This window comes from Schistocerca americana, chromosome 1 (assembly GCF_021461395.2).
Source record: "Schistocerca americana isolate TAMUIC-IGC-003095 chromosome 1, iqSchAmer2.1, whole genome shotgun sequence".
Lineage (NCBI taxonomy): Eukaryota > Metazoa > Arthropoda > Insecta > Orthoptera > Acrididae > Schistocerca > Schistocerca americana.
Window position 1 is genome coordinate 1,199,143,405 of NC_060119.1, and position 13,173 is coordinate 1,199,156,577.

The window sequence follows — 13,173 nt, forward strand, 5'->3', positions numbered from 1 at the left end:
TAAGTAGGGGGAAGCAATATATTCGATACCTCATCCAGAAACGCACCGCGATGCAGAGCGCCTCTCTTGCAGAGTCTGCCACTTGAGTTTGTTAAACATCTCCGTAACGCTATCACGGTTACCAAATAACCCTGTGACGAAACGCGCCGCTCTTCTTTGGATCTTCTCTATCTCCTCCGTCAACCCGATCTGGTACGGATTCCACACTGATGAGCAATACTCAAGTATAGGTCGAACGAGTGTTTTGTAAGCCACCTCCTTTGTTGATTACATTTTCTAAGGACTCTCCCAATGAATCTCAACCTGGTACCCGCCTTACCAACAATTAATTTTATATGATCATTCCACTTCAAATCGTTCCGCACGCATACTCCCAGATATTTTACAGACGTAACGGGTACCAGTGTTTCTTCCGCTATCATATAATCATACAATAAAGGATCCTTCTTTCTATGTATTCGCAATACATTACATTTGTCTATGTTAAGGGTCAGTTGCCACTCCCTGCACCAAGTGCCTATCCGCTGCAGATCTTCCTGCATTTCACTTCAATTTTCTAATGCTGCAACTTCTCTGTATACTACAGCATCATCCGCGAAAAGCCGCATGGAACTTCCGACACTATCTACTAGGTCATTTATATATATTGTGAAAAGCAGTGGTCGCATAACACTCCCCTGTGGCACGCCAGAGGTTACTTTAACGTCTGTAGACGTCTCTCCATTGATAACAACATGCTGTGTTCTTTTTGCTAAAAACTCCTCAATCCAGCCACACAGCTGTTCTGATATTCCGTAGGCTCTTACTTTGTTTATCAGGCGACAGTGCGGAATTGTATCGAACGCCTTCCGGAAGTCAAGAAAAATAGCATCTACCTGGGAGCCCGTGTCTAATGTTTTCTGGGTCTCATGAACAAATAAAGCGAGTTGGGTCTCACACGATCGGTGTTTCCAGAATCCATGTTGATTCCTACATAGTAGATTCTGGGTTTCCAAAAACGACATGATACTCGAGCAAAAAATATGTTCTAAAATTCGACAACAGATCGACGTCAGAGATTTAGGTCTATAGTTTTGCGTATCTGCTCGACGACCCTTCTTGAAGACTGGGACTACCTGTGCTCTTTTCCAATCATTTGGAACCTTCCGCTCCTCTAGAGACTTGCAGTACACGGCTGTTAGAAGGGGGACAAGTTCTTTCGCGTACTCTGTGTAGAATCGAATTGGTATCCCGTCAGGTCCAGTGGACTTTCCTCTGTTGAGTGATTCCAGTTGCTTTTCTATTCCTTGGACACTTATTTCGATGTCAGCCATTTTTTCGTTTGTGCGAGGATTTAGAGAAGGAACTGCAGTGCGGTCTTCCTCTGTGAAACAGCTTTGGAAAAAGGTGTTTAGTATTTCAGCTTTACGCGTGTCATCCTCTGTTTCAATGCCATCGTCATCCCGGAGTGTATGGATATGCTGTTTCGAGCCACTTACTGATTTAACGTAAGACCAGAACTTCCGAGGATTTTCTGTCAAGTCGGTACAGGGTTACCGCTGTTGTCCGAGAGTGTCGCCATGCGTGAGGGAGTTCTCCCGGTGTTAACGGTTTCCGGTCCATGAAGGCATTGTGTCTCACCCGCGCCCACCTCTAGCACGCTGCCGGGTTCGGCCAAGCTGATGTTTCCTTAGACACCGTCTTCCATGTCTGCTAAGCTACGTGCTTCGGAGCGCGTCGTACGCGTACCCTAATTTACTGTACTCGCTAAATGAGTAGCCACGTTGTAATTTACGCGCATAACTGTCCAAATAAAATCGCCTAATCTTTAACACACCATAATCTATTTGAATATTAATTCCTGGCTAGTTTCTCAGAGTCTACCCGTATTTGCAAGAATATCGGGAAAGGATACGCCAGATGAAAGTTAAGCGTACTGTGGGAATTAAACAAACTTTCTTACAATAAACCTGGGACAAGACGCCAGATGAAAGTTAACTGTATTATTGTGGAGGAGAGAAAACAATGGTTTTAGCTGTACTTTCTTAAAACCCTCTGGCAACGCTCGTATTTCTGCTTTACGCAGCCCTCGTGATTTTTTGTGGATTTTCTACTTTATATACTGGTCCACAACCAGGCGGAAACCGGCACCTGACATCGGCATTAATAAAAGAGGTAATCATTGCAATTAGCTCGGAATGGAAATGGCGCAGCGGATAATTGAGGGAGGGGAACCTGTGAGCGCTACCTAGAGAACAGAGCGTGTCCTATTTTGCACGTTACTAAGCAAGGGGTTGAAGGGGTCAAACGCTGATGTGTGGGTCCCTTTGTTGTACATTTATTTATAACTCTTTTCCTTCTATAAATAAATTCTCTTTAAATTGACTTCACTGTGATTTCAGAGTATGTTAAAAGCTGATATTCATTAATAACCTATTTATTTTAAACATAATTATTCCACTTTACAGCAATTACAGTAGTTATTCCACTTTACAGAGATTACAGTTTTACACCGCATGGCTTGGCTACCTTGTAAGCTAATCTGCACGCACATTATTGTTTTACGGACAAGACGGAGCTGCGTTTGGCCAGAATGTGTGCCACCAAATTCTACCATTACTTTACAGGGGAGTGCTATTGGCGCTCCAGAGAGGAGTGTTATGGGACCAATGCTTTTCACAATATACATAAATGACCTAGTAGATAGTGTTGGAAGTTCGATGCGGCTTTTCGCGGATGATGCTGCAGTATACAGAGAAGTTGCAGCATTAGAAAATTGTTGCGAAATGCAGGAAGATCTGCAGCGGATAGGCACTTGGTGCAGGGGGTGGCAACTGACCCTTAACATAGACAAATGTAATGTATTGCGAATACATAGAAAGAAGGATACTTTATTGAATGATTATATGATAGCGGAACAAACACTGGTAGCAGTTACTTCCGTAAAATATTTGGGAGTATGCGTACGGAGCGATTTGAAGTGGAATGATCATATAAAAATTAATTATTGGTAAGGCAGGTGCCAGATTGAGATTCATTGGGAGAATCCTTAGATAATGTAGTCCATCAACAAAGGAGGTGGCTTACAAAACACTCGTTCGACCTATACTTGAGTCTAGCTCATCAGTGTGGTATCCGTACCAGGTCGGGTTGACAGAGGAGATAGAAAAGATCCAAAGAAGAGCGGCGCGTTTCGTCACAAGGTCATTTGGTAAGCGTGATAGCAAACTCAAGTGGCAGACTCTGCAAGTGAGGCGCTCTGCATTGTGGTGTAGCTTGCTGTCCAGGTTTCGAGAGGGTGCGTTTCTGTATGAGGTATCGAATATATTGCTTCCCCCTACTTATACCTCCCGAGGAGATCACGAATGTAAGATTAGAGAGATTCGAGCGCGCACGAAGGCTTTCCGGCAGTCGTTCTTCCCGCGAACCATACGCGACTGGAACAGGAAAGGGAGGTAATGACAGTGGCACGTAAAGTGCCCTCCGCCACACACCGTTCGGTGGCTTGCGGTGTATAAAGGTAGATGGAGATGTAGATTCAGAGCATCCACTATGTGAGAGGAAGATAACGGATAAGCTGGGGACCAGACACATTAACACAAGGGGTCGAAGGAGTTTAGCGGAGCGATCTCTGTTTTTGCGCTATTTGAACTCGTGCCCTCCGGCAAAGAACGAGAAACCACGTGGAATTACAGTTCATCCAACTACAAAGGAAGTGGAAACGGCAATTAATTTAACTAAGCCGTGAGGCAGCGAATTACGATGTGACCGTTCGATGTTATAATTTGGCTACCAAATGATGAACCACGTTCACTATTACTAGCATGAGGAAAAACTACGTGTTCTAAGACCCCCTTCGCACAAAGAAACATTTTTACTGTTCAATTTTCGACCAAAATAAATCTCTCACTTTTGAATATACTTCCTTGCACTCGATTTGCGCGATTAAATTTATACATTGGAACTATTGATGAGACTTTGTAGCTTACGACACCACTTGCCTTTGTACAAAGGATGGGAGCCTACTCTGTTTCCATACAAAATTTCCGAAATAAACGAGAAAGCACTCAGTGGGTGGATTCGTTTCCCTACATAATCTGAAGCTGGAAATAAAATTCAATCAGTACAAATATTCAAATACCTTTCTTCCTGTGAACACCGAGACAGATGCACTGAGGACACATCTGCTCACTTACCGGTCTTCTGTAGAACTCCTAGAATATGGCGGTCACCCGGAGGTCTTCCTGGGCCCCAGTGGAGGGGATGGCCGAACCACTTGGCCGTGACCAACCTCTCCACCCCAAACCTTATGATACTGGAACGTCTTTGACTTCGACCTGCCTGAGCTGCATTCTGATCTCTACCCAGCAGCAAGGTGGGCACTACCATACTACAAAACTACTTCTATAATTTCCCAACTTGTATTTGGCTACGCTTTATGGAAGGGTGTGAGGAGGATTAGGAATGTTCACGTGCATGATTCACAAACAAGTACAAGTAATACATGATACATGACATATATAAATATGTATAATGAAACCTAACACATTATCCTTCAGTCCATATGCGGTTCCGCTGCACCCGCGGCCGGCCACGTCGTGGAATAAATTGGCGGTGGAGCCCTTCAGTTTGTATTCCAGGGAAACCTGCTGCTTATGGAGCGGTAACTACTGTACCGTTTCAATAACGATGAATTAGATGTTAGAAAGAATTAAGTACCGAACCAAGACAGTGCAAATTAGGCAAAGGTAAGTTAACGTAAGCTGTAACTAAAGCAACTATTGACTAGGTACCTAATGAGATACACTACTGGCCATTAAAATAGCTACACCAACAAGAAATGCAGATGCTAAACGGGTATTCTTTGGACAACTAAATTATATTAGAACTGACATGTGATTACATTTTCACGCAATTTGGGTGCATAGATCCTGAGAAATCAGTACCCAGCACAACCACCTCTGGCCGTAATAACGGCTTTGATACGCCTGGGCATTGAGTCAAAGAGAGCTTGGATGGCGTGTACAAGTACAGCTGCCCATGCATCTTCATTACGATACCACAGTTCATCAGGAGTAGTGACTGGCGTATTGTGACGAGCCAGTTGGTCGGCCACCATTGCCCAGACATTTTCAATTGGTGAGAGATCTGGAGAATGTGCTGGCTAGGGCAGCAGTTGAACATTTTCTGTATCCAGTAAGGCCCGTACAGGACCTGCAACTTGCGGTCGTGCGTTCACCGCGATGACCCCAAACATGGATGCGACCAGCATGATGCTGTAAACAGAACCTGGATTCATCCGAAAAAATGGCGTTTTGCCATTCGTGCGCCCACTTTCGTCGTTGAGTACACCATCGCAGGTGCTCCTGTCTGTGATGCAGCGTCAAGGGTAACCGTAGTCATGGTCTCCGAGCTGATAGTCCACGCTGCTGCAAACGTCGTCGAACTGTTCGTGTAGATGGTTGTTGTCTTGCAGACGTCCCCATCTGTTGACTTAGGGATCGAGACGTGGCTGCACGATCCGTTACAGCCATGCGGATAAGATGCCTGTCATCTCGACTTCTAGTGATACAAGGCCGTTGGAATCCAGCACGGCTTTCCGTATTACCCTCCTGAGCCCACCGATTCCATATTCTGCTAACAGTCATTGGATCTCGACCAACGCGAGCAGCAATCTCGCGCTACGATAAACCGCAATCACGATAGGCTACAAGCCGACCTTTATCAAAGTCGGAAACGTGATGGTACGGATTTCTCCTCCTTACACGAATCATTACAACAACGTTTCATCAAGCAAAACTGGTCAACTGCTGTTTGTGTATGAGAAATCGGTTTGAAACTTTCCTCATGTCAGCAAGTTGTAGGTGTCGCCACCGGCGCCAACCTTGTGTGAATGCTCTGAAAAGCTAATCATTTGCATATCACAGCATCTTCTTCCTGTCGGTTATATTTCGCGTCTGTAGCACGTCATCTTCGTGGTGTAGCAATTTTAATATCTAGTAGTGTAATTTGGGATACTGCAGCTGCCACGAGCCTATGACTCACAACTTTTTTATACAAGTTAGCCATAACAAGATCGTGGTTTCGCCAGTTGAGAGCTGTAGCATTACTGGAGCTTTTGGAGTACAGACTATCAGATTTCAAATACAAGCGGGCGTATTTGTCAAAGAGGAAGAAGTAAAATGCAACTTCTTGGTCGTAAGAAAATTATCCTTTGATTGTATCTGAAAATGGATCTCTCTCTGCGAGGGGAAAGGAATAATATTCCTCAAGACAGGACTTCGTTATACAGAGGGGGAATGTAATCGATTAAGACTGGATTTGGTGAAAAACCCGGAGGTGCATCGTAAATAATGCCAGCATGTTAATGTACAGCGTTAGGATCTAACTTGCTATACATCGTGACTGGTATTTGTTCAGAAAATTCAGCTCAAGGGCAGAACGTATAGAATAAGGATAATCCCATTGGTAGCAAAGAAGCCGAATCTGAATACTTAATTCAAGGTCTACAGAGCTATACCACTTATTAAGCAGATATATTCAAGTGCTTGCTCAAAAACAGGGGATAATATAAGACTGATATGCGAAAACGTTAAGACCATTACTCACCGCGAGGCTGGATGTCAGTTGGTGGCGCAGCGGGTGAGGAAAGTACAAAAGTGGATCAAAGATCGATGGGGAATCATTCTAGTGAGAACACAGTCTTCAAATGGGGAAATTTGCTGACATAAGAGAGTTTGACAAAGATATCTTTAAAACGACGGAGCTGGTTGAACGTCCACCTGTTGCTGTAATGAGCATCCGTGGAAAGTCGTAGAACGACAGTGAAACTACCACTGGGTGATAAGCTGGATTTGGAGGCTTCCCGCTCAGTAAAGCACGATTGGCATCTCTGCCGAAAGTGCACAATGCTGGCGCTCTCATAGGTATTTCAGAGCACATCGCTCATCGTACGTTCTTGGACATGGGGCTCCGCTGCAGACGATCCCTACGTGTTTACACGTTGACCCAACGATATAGTCAGTCGCGACTGCAGTGGACACGGGGTTATCGAGATTGGACCAATGGAAACGCGCCGCCTCATGGTACTTCCGTTGATGTCTTGACCACGAAATCTGCTTACTGTGAATCCAATGGAACCCATTTCGGTCGGTATTAGGCACCATCATCACGTACACAAATCAGCGGCCCGCTGTTTAAGGAAATTACATAATCTGCGAGTGGACATCTGGTGCGACATACCTCCACAAAACAAACAACAAACTGACAAATGCAGAATCGGGAACGTATTGCCTTCCAGAGGTCGACCGACAAGTTCTTAAGCAGGTGATCATAATACACTACTGGCCATTAAAATTGCTACATCACGAAGATGACGTGCTACAGACGCGAAATTTAACCGACAGGAAGAAGATGCTGTGATATGCAAATGATAAGCTTTTCAGAGCATTCACACAAGGTTGGCGCCGGTGGCGACATCTACAACGTGCTGACAAGAGGAAAGTTCCCAACCGATTTCTCATACACAAACAGCAGTTGACCGGCGTTGCCTGGTGAAATGTAGGTGTGGTGCCTCGTGTAAGGAGGAGAAATGCGTACCATCACGTTTCCGACTTTGTTAAAGGTCGGATTGTAGCCTATCGCGATTGCGGCTGTATCACAGACAGGAGCGCCTGGGACAGTGTACTCAACGACGAACCTGGCTGCACGAATGGCAAAACGTCATTTTTTGGATGAATCCAGGTTCTGTTTATAGCATCATGATGGTCGCATCCGTGTTTGGCGACATCGCGGTGAACGCACATTTGAAGCGTATATTCGTCATCGCTATACTGGCGTATCACCCGGCGTGATGGTATGGTGTGCCATTGGTTACACGTCTCGGTCATCTCTTGTTAGCGTTGACGGCACTTTGAACAGTGGACGTTACATTTCAGATGAGTTACGACCCGTGGCTCTACCCTTCATTCGATCCCTGCGAAACCCTACATTTCAGCAGGATAATGCACGACCGCATGTTGCAGGTCATGTGCGGGCCTTTCTGGATACAGAAAATTTTCGACTGCAAATGTTGGACTGCTGCCCTGGACAGCACATTCTCCAGATCTCTCACCAACTGAAAACGTCTGGTCAATGGTGGCCGACCAACTGGCTCGTCACAATACGCCAGTGACTACTCTTGATGAACTGTGGTATCGTGTTGAAGCTGCATGGGCAGCTGTACCTGAACACGCCATCCAAGCTCTCTTTGACTCAATGCCCAGGCGTATCATGGCCGTTATTACGGCCAGAGGTGGTTGTTCTGGGTACTGATTTCTCAGGATCTATGCACCCAAATTGCGTGAAAATGTAATCACATGTCAGTTATAGTATAATATATTTGTCCAACGAATACCCGTTTACCATCTGCATTTCTTCTTGGTGTAGCAATTTTAATGGCCAGTAGTGTATTTTGGCCGTCAGTGTGTATCACATGGAAGTTTACCCGTACAAAACCTTTTCCGCGCCTATTATTCCGTACCTTGAACTAAAAAAGAAGCTGTAACTGAAGACGTTAGTTAGCTGTTTGATTATAAAATCATAGAACATTCTAATTCATTGTATAGCAGTCCTCTACTAGCGGTAGCCAAGCCAGGTATAAGTTGATTGGTTCTGGATGTGTGGATTGTAAATAAAATCAAAGTATCCGTGTGCACACGTCTTGAGTACGTCCTACAGATACGAAAACCGAACGGAATTATGTGGTATAACGCATTTTATTTCACAGTTTATAAATAAAATGAATTCTTTAGAGAGCAATGTATTAGATAATGTTAATAGCTAAAGTCCGTCCCGAATGGAGTCTAATTGAGACAATTTTTCAACAGATTTATTGGATCGTATGCTCATAAACAACAAACTAGATTAGTAGAGTACGTGACAGTTTATGAGGAATTTTTAACCATCTTCCTCATTCCTCAAGAAAGCATACAGCAGCGAGTTAATGTTAAATGAAACAGAGTCAAATGAATGGATTAACTCGGTACCGAAAGCACCTGACAAGGAAAAGCAGTTGGAGCAGGTCTTACTGGAACTTCAGTATAGTGCACAAAAGCGAAAGCATCGTTACAATAAAGAACGCCATTATTAGTCTCGGGAAAAGAATTTGTTCAAAATCCACTCAAGAGCAACGTTCGTAAAGAATCAAAATAAAAAATGGCAAATGATATATGCCGGTCCCAACACAATATTGCATATGCCTCATGAACGAAACTATTTAGTAGTATATGCAGAAACTAGAAGTACAAAGGGAATATAGCTTCATAAAGAATTATGAAGTATTTCGAGTAAGCATGTTCCTATAATTTTCATTTCTTTTAACGTCTTGAGGAACTCAAAGTACATACAAAATAAGCATTTACTGTTTATGTCAAGCAGTTAGTAAATGTATAACATAATATATTTAAGTAGATTAATGAAGAATGTCAAGACTGATGGACGATATTAATAATCATACTAACTCTCCTACGAACAATTAGAGAGTTGAATCTATTAATTAGAGCAGCTCATGATCTGAGAGCAATTCTGTAACACATCTATGTTGAGTTAATTTGAAAATTACTGATTACTATGAAGCAGAAAATTTTGTGCGTGCCTGAGAATACATAAATTTTTTTATTCTGGTATGCACAATGGCTTATCATAGTCAAAGCACGAGTTATAAGTCAAAATATGTTTCCTTTCTAACGCTATTTTACTTAAGGATTTTTCCGTGGTTTAAAATTAGGAGCTTGTGGCTTGTCTACGGGGACTGAAAAAGGTTAACTGTAAAAACCAACGTCCACTAGCTACCGATAAATAAAAGTAAATTCAACAGTTACTGATGCACACTAAATAATTTGTAACCAAGATATATGTCATGTTCCTATCGGAATGTCAGGATACAGACGTTAATAAATTGTATCCGATGTTGTGACATGAGCAACTTCAGTTAAAATACACACTTCAAGAAAAGTTTTGCATCATCCCGGTTCCGAGAACTCCTGAAGATAGACGTTGACTCTGGACATTTTATCACAGACGCAGTCCCTGACTGTTCACAGATGTCACTAAACCCACCCAAAAATGTAAACCACCGTCGCATGAGATGCGCCTATTAGATGGAAGGGGTCCGACAGCCGATCAGTTCCTGTCATACCACCAGGAAGGAGGTACACGGCTCGTGTTGTCTATAGTTCAACCATGCCTAGATGGTCAATACCGCGGTTCGATCTCGTCCGCATTGTTACTTTGTGCCAGGAAGGACTCTCAACAAGGAAAGTGTCCAGGCGTCTCGAAGTGAACCAAAGCGATGTTGTTCGGCCATGGAGGAGATACAGAGAGACAGGAACTGTCGATTACATGCCTCGCTCAGGCCGCCCAAGGGCTACTAGTGTAAGTAGGCTGTTTATGTTTTCTCTATGTAAGTAGGCTGTTTATGTTTTCTTATTGGCAACGTTACGTAGCGCTCAATATGAAAATCACTGGCTGTGCTGTGTGCAGTCTGTGGCTGCTTTGCATTGTTGTAATACTCGCCATTGTAGTGTTAGGCAGCTGGCTGTGAACAACGCGTAGCGTTGCGCAGTTGGAGGTGAGCCGCCAGCAGTGGTGGATGTGGGGAGAGAGATGGCGGAGTTTTGAAATTTGTCATGAACTGCTATATTTATATATGATGCTATCAAGGTAAATACATTGTTTGTTCTCTATTAATATCTTTCATTTGCTAACTATCCCTATCAGTAGTTAGTGCCTTCCATAGTTTGAATCTTTTATTTAGCTGGCAGTAGTGGCGCTCGCTGTGTTGCAGTAGCTTGAGCAGCGAAGATTTTTGTGAGGTAAGTGATTTGTGAAAGGTATAGTTTAATTTAATGTTAGTCAGGGCCATTCTTTTGTAGGGAATTTTGAAAGTCAGATTGCGTTGCGCTAACAAAATATTGTGTGTCAGTTTAAGCACAGTCCTGTATAATTGTTCAAAGGGGACGTTTCATATGTCGACCCTTAGCCGAGGATACCTCACTGGAATCTTCTGATTTTTTTCTTGTAGTTTGTGTAATTAGTGTAGATTTTGTTTATTGATAGCGCGTAATCATAGAGAGAATTTCCTTTGTAGTTGTAGTTTTTCATTGTTGTACAGTAAAACAGTTGTGGCATGCATGTAGATTTGCAGCAAGTTTTTCGCAGCTGCGCTTGCAATTAACTAAATATTATTTTCAGTGCTATGTTAATGTGTTCTCTTATTTTTGCTCTTCAAATTGTGTTTTTCTGTGTTGTCGTGTGAAATACTGTGACAATTATGGCGTGTGAAAAACGTAATACTAGGCTCCAAAGTGAACTGAGAAATGACAGTGAAGACGAAGGCAGTGTGTTAGCGCCGCAGAGTAATGATTCAACTAATGTTCAAAGTAGTAATTTGGTAATTGCGCATAGGGAAATGGAGCGGGCGGCAAACAATGGTGTAGACAGTGAAACAGGTAGTGAACAGGGAAGCGTTATCGATCGATTGGTCGGCAACAGCTCGCCTCAGGAATCGGGAATGACAGAACACAATATCGCAAATACTGTAGATTCAGGTTTTGGGTCATCACCGTTTTCTCAAATAAGTCAAGACACATTTTCTGCTTGTCAAAATGTGAATGTTGCCGGTGCAAATGCACTGCCGAAAAGCGTAGAGAAACAGATTCCAGACACTAATACATTATTATTGCAATTAATGCAACAAATGGAACAAAATCAGAGACAAATGGGACAAAATCTTAAAAAGTTAGACACAGTGGAACAAAATCTTAAAAAGTTAGACACAATGGAACGACACCAGAGACAAACACAGCAACAGTTAGACGCAATGGAACAAAATCTTCACACCACGCTTGAACAAACACGTGAAGATTTAACTACTGAGTTACATAACATTGAATCGAAATGTCAAAAAGTCTGTAATGACGTAAAAACACAAATTTGTGAGCATTTTCAACCTATTTTTTCGCGGCATGAAAATGCATTACAGAATCACGAAGCAGCCATAAAAGAACTGCAAACCATTGTTCATGAAAATCATGAGACCTTGTGGGCTAAAATTGACTCAGTTGCATCTACCGATTCGGTTACGCAACTTGCAAAAACTCAGGAAAACTTTAAGGACACAGTAGATATTCTGAAACTTGGTTCAGAAAAACACACTGAAGAAATAAGTACACTATCGGAGAAAGTAGCCGAACTTTCGGATCAGGTCACTAACTTATCTACAAAGGTAGATGATGATCTGAATGACACAAGACCCGTAGCCTTCACTGACACAGAAGAGTATGAACAAATCAGAAAATTCAAACAAAATCAGAATCAAATTAATACACAACACCAAAGAGAAATCCGGGAAGTACAAGATCAGCTGACACAGGTAATACAAGAATTACGTATTTCAGAGGACACTCGCGCTCCAACACGGGAAGACGGACTTAGAAACACGGAAAAGCCGCAAAATAATAACACAGGGCATTTCGCAAGTTATGAAAGAAATTGGCAATGTGCACCGAATTTTGAGATGGAACGGCCGACACGACCTAACAATGACCGATATGCGACTCGCCGACATGACGATTTTGACTACAAGCTGTTCATTACTACACGTAAATTCAAAACATTTAAGAATTCTGGCAACGACATTCATCCACAAGCATGGCTCCATCAATTCTCTCATTGTTTTCCTCCCAACTGGTCGTTGGAACACAGATTAGAATTTATGTGTGGCTACTTAGAGAATGAACCAGCTGTAAGAATGCGATCGGTCATTCACGATTGCCACAGTGAAGGAGAATTTTACCATGCCTTCCTCTCAGCGTATTGGTCTCAAGCCACACAAGTCCGCGTAAAACATGGTATCATAGTGATGAAACATTTCGAACAATCTGAATTCTCCAGTCTTGTGAAATATTTTGAAGACATGTTGCACAAGAATCAGTACCTGTCAAACCCATACAGCCCCTCAGAACTCATCCGCATTTGCTTAATCAAATTACCTGAACATTTACGGCATATTATTTTAGCAGGACGTTGCAAAGACGACATTGCAGCTTTTCAGGGACTGTTACAAGAACTAGAAATTGACACTGATAATCGCGGAACGCGAAAACAAGGACACAACAATTACAGGTCACATCCGTCACAATTCCGTGACGACAG